The 10797-nt window shown below is 37.8% G+C and overlaps 1 pseudogene across 1 annotated transcript; it reads left to right on the top strand.

Moving 5' to 3' along the window:
* Positions 1–358: 358 nt before the first annotated feature.
* Positions 359–1282, top strand: Olfr1273-ps (olfactory receptor 1273, pseudogene; annotated as a pseudogene). The gene has a single exon (NR_160690.1). The product of NR_160690.1 is annotated as an olfactory receptor 1273, pseudogene, transcript variant 1, non-coding (transcript).
* Positions 1283–10797: the final 9515 nt, after the last annotated feature.

Below are 10797 nucleotides of genomic sequence, written 5' to 3'. Positions count from 1 at the left end.
AATGGCTTCCCAAATTCAAAATGCACTATAAATTACAACTATCCCACAGTGAAAGCCTGAAGAACTGGTTCTGAGTCTTAGAAATTCACTACTTTTTGTTTTATTGTGTTCAGGTAAGAGTATTTTTGAATATACATTTTCTAGTTACAAAAGTAAATAAATTAATATAAAGTGCTAGCATGCTTATATAAAGTATATAACGCTTAACTAGATTTTGTTGACAAAATAAATGGTTAATACCTATGTTACAAGTTGTTTTAAATTATCTAAAATACTATAAATGTCATAAATTTGTGTTAAAATCATTTTTTTTTTTAAAACAGGATTGCCTAATGTCTAGCACCCTTGACTTGAACTCATGGCTAGTGTAAATGTGACTGAGTTGATCATCACCGGCCTTTTCCAGGATCCAGATGTGCAGAAGGTGTGCTTTGTGCTGTTCCTTCCTGTGTACCTGGCCACAGTGTTGGGCAATGGCCTCATTGTTGTGACAATTAGTGTCAGTAAGAGTCTGAATTCTCCCATGTACATCTTCCTCAGCTCGTTGTCCATAGTAGAGATTTGCTACTCCTCTACGGTTGTCCCTAAGTTCATCACTGACTTACTTGCTAAGGTTAAAACCATTTCTCTGAAGGGCTGTCTGACTCAGATATTCTTCTTCCATTTCTTGGGGGTTGCTGAGATTCTTCTGCTTGTGGTGATGGCCTATGATCGCTACGTGGCCATCTGCAAACCTCTTCATTACATGAACATCATGAGTCGTCAAGTGTGTCACATGCTGGTGGGTGGCTCCTGGCTGGGGGGCCTCATTCACTCCATAATCCAGATCGTCATCACTATTCCATTGCCCTTCTGTGGTCCCAATGTAATTGACCACTACTTCTGTGACCTGCAGCCATTATTTAAGCTTGCCTGCACTGATACCTTTATGGAAGGTGTTGTTGTGATGGCCAACAGTGGGTTAATCTCTATAATCTCTCTCTTCATCTTGGTGTCCTCTTATGCTATCATTCTAATCAGCTTGAGGAAGCATTCTGCAGAGGGGAGACGGAAGGCCCTCTCTACCTGTGCCTCACACATCACAGTGGTTATCCTGTTTTTTGGACCTGCCACCTTCCTTTATCTGCGACCATCCTCCAGCTTCACTGAAGATAAGCTTGTGGCTGTGTTCTACACAGTCATCACCCCCATGCTGAACCCTATCATCTATACACTCAGAAATGCAGAGGTGAAAAATGCCATGAAGAAATTGTAGGGCAAAAGGAACCCAGAGACAGAGTGAAAAGAATAAGAAGCTGTGGGAAAGGATTTTAAGAGTTAGTCTGTTGTTGATGTGGATTTTGCTGCTTTGGTTCATGTTAAAATATAAGAGTAATAAGATGAGCACAGTTCTTCTATTGCTGCACCTCTCTAGTAGCCAAAATACTCCAAAGGCAGAGGTCAGATAGTCTCTCTAACATATTGGATTTGATTGGCTGTATAGTTTCTTGCGTTCTGCAAAGTTACTTAAGGTCTGGGTAATTTGAAGGTTCAAAACAAGTGCAAATGTAGGGATAACTTACAAACATGTTTGTATATTTCTTTAACACACGGCAATTTCTTTATTGTGTAAAGAATATTTTAATATCTGCATACAATATATAATAATCATTTTATATTCATAGACCTATCATAATCTCACAGAGTTAGCATTTCTTTCAGTTGAGAAAGGTCAACATTCTCTTAAATAGTCACTTTGAAATATTTATCAGTCATGGTTGACTTTCTCTGTTATAAAGCATTTAGAATTATTTTTCTTATCAATCTGCTGAAGATTTAAATTACATCTCCCTTTCCTTTCATTTCACTTGTTTATAAGTAACTTACATTTCATAAGGAACTTACATTTTATCAAAAATAAAATCAACCAGAGGTATTATCAGGAGTTATGGGTAATGCAGTTATGGATTTTTCTTTTTCTAATGTGGATATAAGCATGTTGTTGAGAATTAAACCCAGGGACATTTTTATTCTGATTGGCTGTTAGATTCTTATATTGTAGACCATCTGATGTCAGTCACCAGAAAAGACAATTTTAGTACTTGCGTTTCACTGGCACCAAAGAGTTCCTTTGGGCTCTCTTATAATATCCAACATTTGTAAGTCAAAGTACTATCAAAATGAAAGCTTTCTAGTTACAAATTAGGAAATAAGTCAAATGTTTTCACAAAAAGTGTAAGTGATGTTAAGCCTATGAGATATTAAAATAAACAATGTTAAAAATGCATATTGTCTTAACTTGAAGCATGAAGGACAGGGTCATACTGTTTCAATTTCAAATCTCTGTACCTTTATTATAAAGTGACCATGCCATGGGTATTTCTTCTAGTGGCTCTTGTTATTTTTTTTCTTCAGTAAAGGGAGATAAAAGAGTCCATGTCCATCTCCATGGCTATATCTTACAGAATCTCTTCAATGCCCCACTGCTTCTCCTTATTGTAAATAGTTTTGAGTACCTCTTAGATTTGATGTTGTTGGCTTTAAAATTGTATATAATTGCATTTTTCATATATATTCACCCAGCTCTTGCCAAGTGTGTGACATGCCAGAGTGGGCTGTTTTCACATTAAGTGTCATTTGGGCTCAGAATTTATATATAATAGCAATTTGTGGCTGCAGGATAAGGCATGAACAAATCTGTAAGCTGATAAAAACATTATCTCTGCTAATAGTATGTGTATATTTAAAGTATTTAGTGTCACTAAACTGAAAATTTTTGAACTAATTTTCGAGTTATTTAAATGTGCATAGGTACATATTGTTAGTGTCTGTGAAATTTGGTAGCATAAGTATATTTTGTTCTTCAAACCTGTAGATGTCTTAGTGTTAAAGGTAAGATTTTTAACCCAAGTCCTTGATGTCTATACAGCCAACAACCTCCAATCCCAGACTTTCACTGACCAGCTCTTTATCTCACCCTCACATATCCATTGTAAACACCCCAAATTCCCACATGTTGTTGAGTTGGCTAGAGACAAGGCTATTGAGAGCAGTCACAGGCCATGCCCAAGCAATAGTCCAAAGAAATATCAAAATGACACCATTCTATTTATGAATTAGGAAATAGGTAAAATATTTTTACAAAGTAGAAATGTTAAAAATAAACAATGTTAGAAATGCTTACTGTCTTAACTTGAAGAATGAAGGACAGGCTGATTTCTTATTGTCCATCTAAGAATACACTTAAGTCTATGTACTTTCCTGCCTCATGATCACCTCGTTAGCAGAAGGACTACACAGAGCTCGGGATTTTGCTGGATTATTTGTTGAATGAATGAGTGGATGGATATTGTGTTTCAGAGGCAATTCTTGCATATTCAGTGGTTATGACCACTATCATCACAGAGAGGCAGAACTATAGAGAGACCAAGTGATTTTTATAAATGCACATTGTACATAAATATGCCAATGTGAGAATGAGAAGGGGGAAGTGAAGATAATGGAGATTAGCACTCCAGTTTTTTGTGAAAGTGTCAATAGGAGAACTGGAAGTTGGTATGAGATAACCTGTCCTCAGTTGTATATTTAATCAGTAGCTAATCAAATCCTAGTGCCTAGGGACTTTCTTTTCCTTAAAAGAACTTATGATATTTACTTCATTCAGAACTCTATAAAGCAATATTGAAATATCGCTAAAATAATTGCAAAATATTTATAAACATTCCCCGAGTCATTGTTTATTTGGCTAAGTTTTCCTATAGGGAAAAGAAATTCCAGGGGGAAGATAGTCTCTTGATTATATGCATGGATTCATTTATCACAAATCGTCCAAGCATGCGAGCATTTAATCAGCCTTTGGTACAGCGTGGATGAATAGGACTGCTACATCAAGACGAGATATTTTTTAACCCCTGAATATTCTATTCTCATGATTTCTATTTATAGCCTAAATGTTATACATCTAAATATTATTTCTGATACCGATGCCCTATAATTTTCTTGCCTTGCGTTTGCCCCAGTCATCAACCTTGTTTTTTACATACTCCATAGGTGTCTGACCCAGGGGCCAGATCTAAGCCTTGAATGGCAGGGTCATTTCCACCTCATATGCTCAACGCCTGATGCTTAAAAGAGAACATCGATTAGACCGTGGCTTCGAATTATTCTCAGAATTGTTGAGGGCGATGTTCCTAGGGTGGTTTAGCTGAGTGAGACCTGGGTTTGGTTTTCAGTGGGAAATCTTCTTGATGAAGACATTAGTCAAGTGACTTCATTTATTGAAGACATCAGACTCTGTAAGGAGCAATCTGTTACCTCTTCCCTGTTAGTTCCCCTCCACCCCCAGCCCCCTTTCTCCTTGAGCCGTGGTCTGTTTCATTGGAGCAGAGAATTTTATGGGTAATTAGAGACAATTTATTTGAAATCTATGTGATCCAATTCCTTTCTCCAAGGCAGAGCAGGAACACACCAGCTCTTTTGATCTGAAGGTAGGTGAAATGACTAGAATTAAGGCACTAAATCCATGGATCACTATAGATATCAGTTAACTCACTTTTCTCTTTCTCTGTCATTATAGACTTTCATGTTCATCTGAAGATTCTCCCCTTGGTTTCCATGCTTTTTGATGAGCCATTCATTTCAGGAAAAGAGGGGAATTTATCAATTTCTAAATGGGTGGAAGTAGGAAAGAGAGAGAGAGAGAGAGAGAGAGAGAGAGAGAGAGAGAGAGAGAAGACAGTTGCTGAATAGGAGGGTAGGAGGAACAGGTCAAGTTATGTTATCAGATATGATTTTTACTGATGGTGGATACAGCCTGGAAGCAATGTACCCTGAATAACTTTTTCCTAACTGAGTGATGTCTCAAATTGGTATATTAAAGTGGTTGTATAGATACTTGTATTTCTTTAGTGGATCAGAAATGATGTTCAGGGAAAAAAAAATAAAGAAATGATGTTCAGCCTCAGATAAGGGGCACTGCTTTTCTACATAAATAAATATACCCACGACTTCTTACAATTATCACAGTAAATTTGAACTTCTTTTTTGGTATTATGTTTATACTACTAATGATGTATGATTCTGGGTAAAATGCGTAGGTCAGTGATTAACTGGCTGGTTTTAAATTCTGCCTCTGTTGTTGGGTAATTACTCAGAAGCTATAAATACAAGTTAATTTCTTTATTTGTGTTTTTTCTTATGCAAATGCTGATAACAATCAGAGGCAGTTTCCAAGTTTCTCATCAAAATGAGATCAATTAGTACACATGATTTTAGATATATTTGAGCCACAAGATGTCTCAGTGGATAAGGACACTTGCTTCCAAATGTGATGACCTGAGTTCAATTCCCCACAAAGATGCCACAACATGGGAGAAAGGAGAAACTGACTTCTGTAAGTTGTCCTCTGAGCACCACACCTACATTGTGGTATGTGTGTATACGTACATCAATAATCAAGAAATGTTGTTTAAAACATTAAAAAAATTATAAAAATAGGGAATTAAAAATCTGGCATATAATATATGCTTTTGAAATGTTGGCTGCTATAGCTGGAGAGATTGCTCTTACTACTGAGCTGAGCACTTACTACTGAGCACTTACTACTGAGCTCTTACTACTGAGCACTTACTACTGAGCTCTTACTACTGAGCACTTACTACTGAGCCCTTACTACTGAGCACTTAACACTCAGTTCTTTGCGCTGACAAACAAGTGCTTATATCTCCAGTTTCAGCGATATGATGCTCTGTTTAGACCTTTGTGGGGCCCTGAATGCTTGTAGCACACACACACACACACACACACACACACACACACACACACGTATGCATAAAGACACATGTAGCACAAAATTTTAAAAAGGAGATGCTAGCCTTTCATATTCACTAAAATGGAAATAAATAAAGACTTAGAAAAAATTGTAAACATAGTTTTGAGTAATAGAATATTTTTTGTTGAGAGACAGAACATGGATACTACAATGACCAAATATCATGTTATTATGAATGCTAATGCATCACAATGGTAGAGAGGCATGAGAGCTTTATTCTGTAGCAGCGAAATTCTGATTATACTGTAGAGTGAAGCAATTGGCATGTAGTGTCCATTTGGGAACTGACTATAAGGGAAAAAAATTCAGCAAGAACAATCTGAGAAAGACCTTGAATTCTCAAGAGCATGAGAATTTGTTCTGTGGGGCACAAACAGAATATTTTAGATATTCTGTTATTATTATTATTTAATTAATAATTATCTATCATTTTAAATGTATATTTTAAATATTTAAAAAGATCAGAGAAGACAAGATGTATTTGAATCATTTGGAAAAGTCTCACTGTCTAAATAGGACTTGAATTGGGCTTGCAAGATGGGTAGAGTTGGAGGGGATAGGTGAGGATACTTTGGGTAAGTGAGGCTCTATGGTGGGAATCAGCAGTGTGCGAGTGTGTGGTGAGGGAGCAATGAGTTGAGCAATGGTAAGTAGAAGCCCAGGCAGATAAGGGTATGAATTGTTGAGGGACCTCAGATTATGAAAAGAACTAATTTTTTTTTTTTTTTTTTTTTTTTTGGTTTTTTGAGACAGGGTTTCTCTGTGTAGCTCTGGCTGTCCTGGAACTCACTTTGTAGACCAAGCTGGCCTCGAACTCAGAAATCTGCCTGCCTCTGCCTCCCCAGTGCTGGGATTAAAGGCGTGCGCCACTACGCCCGGCTGAAAAGAACTAATTTTAATGAGATTTTATAATTGCTTTCTTTATGGATGTTGAACTAATAAGAACTAAAACTTGTGAGTGAGCAGAAAGCATCCTTGTTTCTGACAAATATGATAAGGAGGATGGAAGCTTATGTCTGTTACAAATGACCATAGGAAAATTTAGTCCCTGAATTAGGGAACTTACACACCCACCTACATACCATTTTTAGTATGTTTAAGGTTGTTTTACTAATATTTTTTCTTGCACATAAATTTAGAATAAGTGTTCCAAATATGAGCTATTAGTCAGGGACAGGAAGAGAATTGTGTAGGGTCCAGTGTTTCCACCCAAGTGGAAAGAGTAAATAATAGCCTATCTCTTCAAACCTAACTTTTTTGGTCCTATAATCTATTTTTAGTGCTTTTGGATTTTATTTATTAATTTTTTAGTTAATATTTTTATACATTATATTTTAATCATAGTCTTTCTCAATCCCCTACTACTCCCAGATTCCCCCTCTCTCTACCCACCTAAGTTCATGTTCTTTTTCTTATAAAAAGTCTACTAACTAACCAAACAACAATGGCAACAAACTCACCCCCCCAAAAAAACCTACCATAGCACCCCTGTGCCCCCAAAATACCCACAGAAAAACTGAGTTTGTTTTGTGTGGGCCAGTTACTTCTTGCTATGAAGCCTGCCCTGGAATGTAGTTGATATACTCAGTATCAGTCAATGGGAGAAACTGATTTTTCTCTTTCTTAGATGTTTTCAATGAAACATAGCTTTTTGGTTAGGGGTGGGACTTTTACCCACTTCCCCTTCTCCATACTGGGATTTTATCTGGCTTGGCCCTGTGCAGATCTTGTGCATGCTGTCAGTTTCTGTGAGTTCATATGGACATCAACCCTATTGTGTCTGGAAACAACCTTTTCCCTTTCATCAGCACTGTGTTTTCTGTAAGTAATCTTCTCTCTGTTGCTCCCACTTAGATACTGGGAAATTTCTGTCTTTTTGTAATGACTATCTCTCAGTAGTCTTGGTAGTAGATGGTGGGAATGTGGAAATTTTAGTTCATTCAATACTCTCAGAGATGTGAACATTTGTTGTAGAAACATTTGTTTCTTTTTAAGTAATTATTTTATTTTATTACATCCCATATGTTGTCCCTCCTCTTGGTCCCGCCTTCCAGAGTTCTAGCCCCTCTCTCCCCTCCTCCACCTTTGAGAAGGTACCCTACCCAAATCCCTCCACCTTGGGCATCACATCTCTAGAGCACTGGGTACATCCTCTCCTCCTGAGACCAAACAAGGCAGCCCTGTTGGGGAACAGATTCCACAGTCAGGCTACAGCTTTAGGGAGAGTCTCTGCTCCAGTTGTTGGGAGGCACACATGAAGAATGAGTTGCTTGTCTGCAGGGGGGGGGGGTCCTTCTAGCCTGTTAATGTTCTTTGGTTGGTGGCTCAAGCTCTGAGAACTCCCAGGGGTCCAGATTAGTTGATTCTGTTGGTCTTCCTGTGGGCCTTCAATCCACCAACTCTTCTGTAAGAGAGTCACCGACCTCTGTCAAATGTCTGGCTGTGGGTCTCTGCATCTGTTTCAGTCAATTGCTGAATAGAGCTTTTCAGAGGACAGTTAATGCTAGGCTCCTGTCTGCATGCATAACAAAGTATCATTAATAACATCAAGGATTGGTGATTGCCCATGGGATGGATTTCAAGTGGGCCAGTTATTGGTTGGCCATTCCTTCAGTCTCTACTTCATCTTTGTCTCTACATTTCTTTTAGACAGGACAAATTTTGGGTCAAAAGTTTTATGGATGGGTTAAAGTCCTTATCTCTCCATTCAGGGTCCTGCCTGGCTACAGGAGGTGGCCTCTTCAGGTTCCATATCCCCAAAGCTGTGAGTCACTCCCAATATTTCATTGGGTGCGTCCTTATCCCAGATTGATGTCTCAATCCTGGAGAGACCCACTATCTTCCCACCATCAGTTGCAGATTTATATCCATTCCCATGGTCATCTGGCCATCTCTCCTGACCTTTCCCACACCTGATCCTGAGCCCTCCCCATTCACCCCCATCTAGTTCCCTCTCTCTATTTGCCTCCTATAACTATTTTATTCCCCATTCTAAGTGAGATTCAAGCATCCTCACTTGGGTCTTCCTTCTTGTTTAGGTTCTTTGGGTCTGTGGAGTAGAGCATGGCTATCCTGTATTTTATGGCTAATATCCACTTATAAGTGAGTGCATACCATGCGTGTCCTTTTGGGACTGGGTTACCTCAATCAGGATATCTTAAAGTCCCATCCATTTGCCTGCAAATTCATGATGTCTTTGTTTTTAATAGCTGAATAGCATTGCACTGTGTAGATATATCACATTTTCTTTATTCATTCTTTGATTGAGGGATGTCTGGCTTGTTTTCAGTTTCTGGCGATTATGAATAAATCTGCTATGAATAAAATGTCCTTGTGGTATGGTTGAACATCTTTTGGGTATATGTGCAGGAGTGGTGTAGCTGGGTCATCAGGTAGACCTATTTCCAATTTTCTGAGGAACTGACAAATTGATTTCCAGAGTGGTTGTACAAGTTTGTACTCTCACCAGCAATTGAGGAGTGTTCTCCTTTCTCCACATCCTTGACAGCATGTACTGTCCCTTGACTTTTGCTCTTAGCAATCCTGACTTGAACAAGGTGGAATCTCAGGGTCCTTTTGTGTTTCCTTGATGATTAAGGATGTTGAGAATTTTTAATGTGCTTTTCAGCCGTTTGAGATTCGTCTGATAAGAGTTCTATTTACCTCTATAGCCCATTTTAAAAATTGGGTTATTTGTTCTTTTGGAGTCTAAGTTCTTGAGTTCTTTATATATTTTGGATATTAGACCACTCTCAGATGTAGGGTTAGTTAAGATCTTTTCCCAATCTGTGGCTGTAGGCTTCTCTTTTGTCCCGTTGACAATGTCCTTTGCCTTACAAAAGCTTTTCAGTTTCATGAAGTCTCAATTGTTAACTGTTGATCTTAGAGTGTGAGCCATTGGTGTTCTGTTCATGAAATTCTCCTGTACCAGTGCATTCAAGGCTATTTCCCAATTTCTTTTCTATGACATTTAGTGTGTCTGGTTTTACGTTGAGGTACTTGATCCACTTGGACTTGAGTTTTGTTGAGAGCAATGAATATAGATCTATTTGTGCTCTCCTATCTGTAGACTGCAATTTAGACCAGCACCATTTGTTGGAGGTATTTTCTTTTGTCCATTTTGGCTTCTTTGGCAAAAATTAAGTGTCCATAGGTATGCTGGTTTATTTTTGGCTCTTTGATTCAATTCTATTGATCAACTTTTCAGTTTTTTTTCACTACTACTCTGTAGTTCAGCTTGAGGTCAGGGAGAGTGATGCCTCCAGAAGTTCTTTTATTGTTTAGGGTTATTTCGGATATCCTGGGATTTTTGTTTTTCCATATAAATTTGAGAACTGCTCTTTCAAAGTCTGTAAAAATTGTGTTAAAATTTTGATGGGAATTGCACTGAACATGTAGATTGCTTTTGGTAAGATGGTTATTTTAACTATGTTAATCCTACCAATCCACGAGCATGGGGGATCTTTCCATCTTCTGATATCTTCTTCAGTTTCTTTCTTCAGTGACATACACATCTTTCACTTGGTTAGAGGGACACTAAGGTATTTTATATGATTTGTTGCTATTGTGAATGGTGTTGTTGCCTCAATTTCTTTCTCAGTTTGTTGTATAAAGATTTCTTTGAGTTTATTCTACATTCAGGCACTTTGTTGAAATTGTTTACGAGCTGAAGGAGTTCTCTGGTAGAATTTTGGGGACTGCTTAGATATACTATCATATCACCTGTGAATAGTGATACTTTGACTTCTTTCTTTCCAATTAGTATCTCCTTGATCTTGATTTGATCCTCTTGATTTTGTTGTCTTATTGATTTACCTAGAATTTCAACTACTGTATTGAATAGATAGGGAGCGAGTGGGCAGACTTGTCTTGTTCTTGAGTTTAGTGGGATTTCTTCAAGTTTCTTTCCATTTAATTTGATGTTGGCTATTGGCTTGCTGTATATTTCTTTTTTATGTTTAGGGTTGTGTCTTGCGTCATCTCTCTAA

This window comes from Mus musculus, chromosome 2 (assembly GCF_000001635.26).
Source record: "Mus musculus strain C57BL/6J chromosome 2, GRCm38.p6 C57BL/6J".
Lineage (NCBI taxonomy): Eukaryota > Metazoa > Chordata > Mammalia > Rodentia > Muridae > Mus > Mus musculus.
Note: the sequence above shows the minus strand (reverse complement) of the source record. Positions and strands in the feature narration are given on the sequence as shown.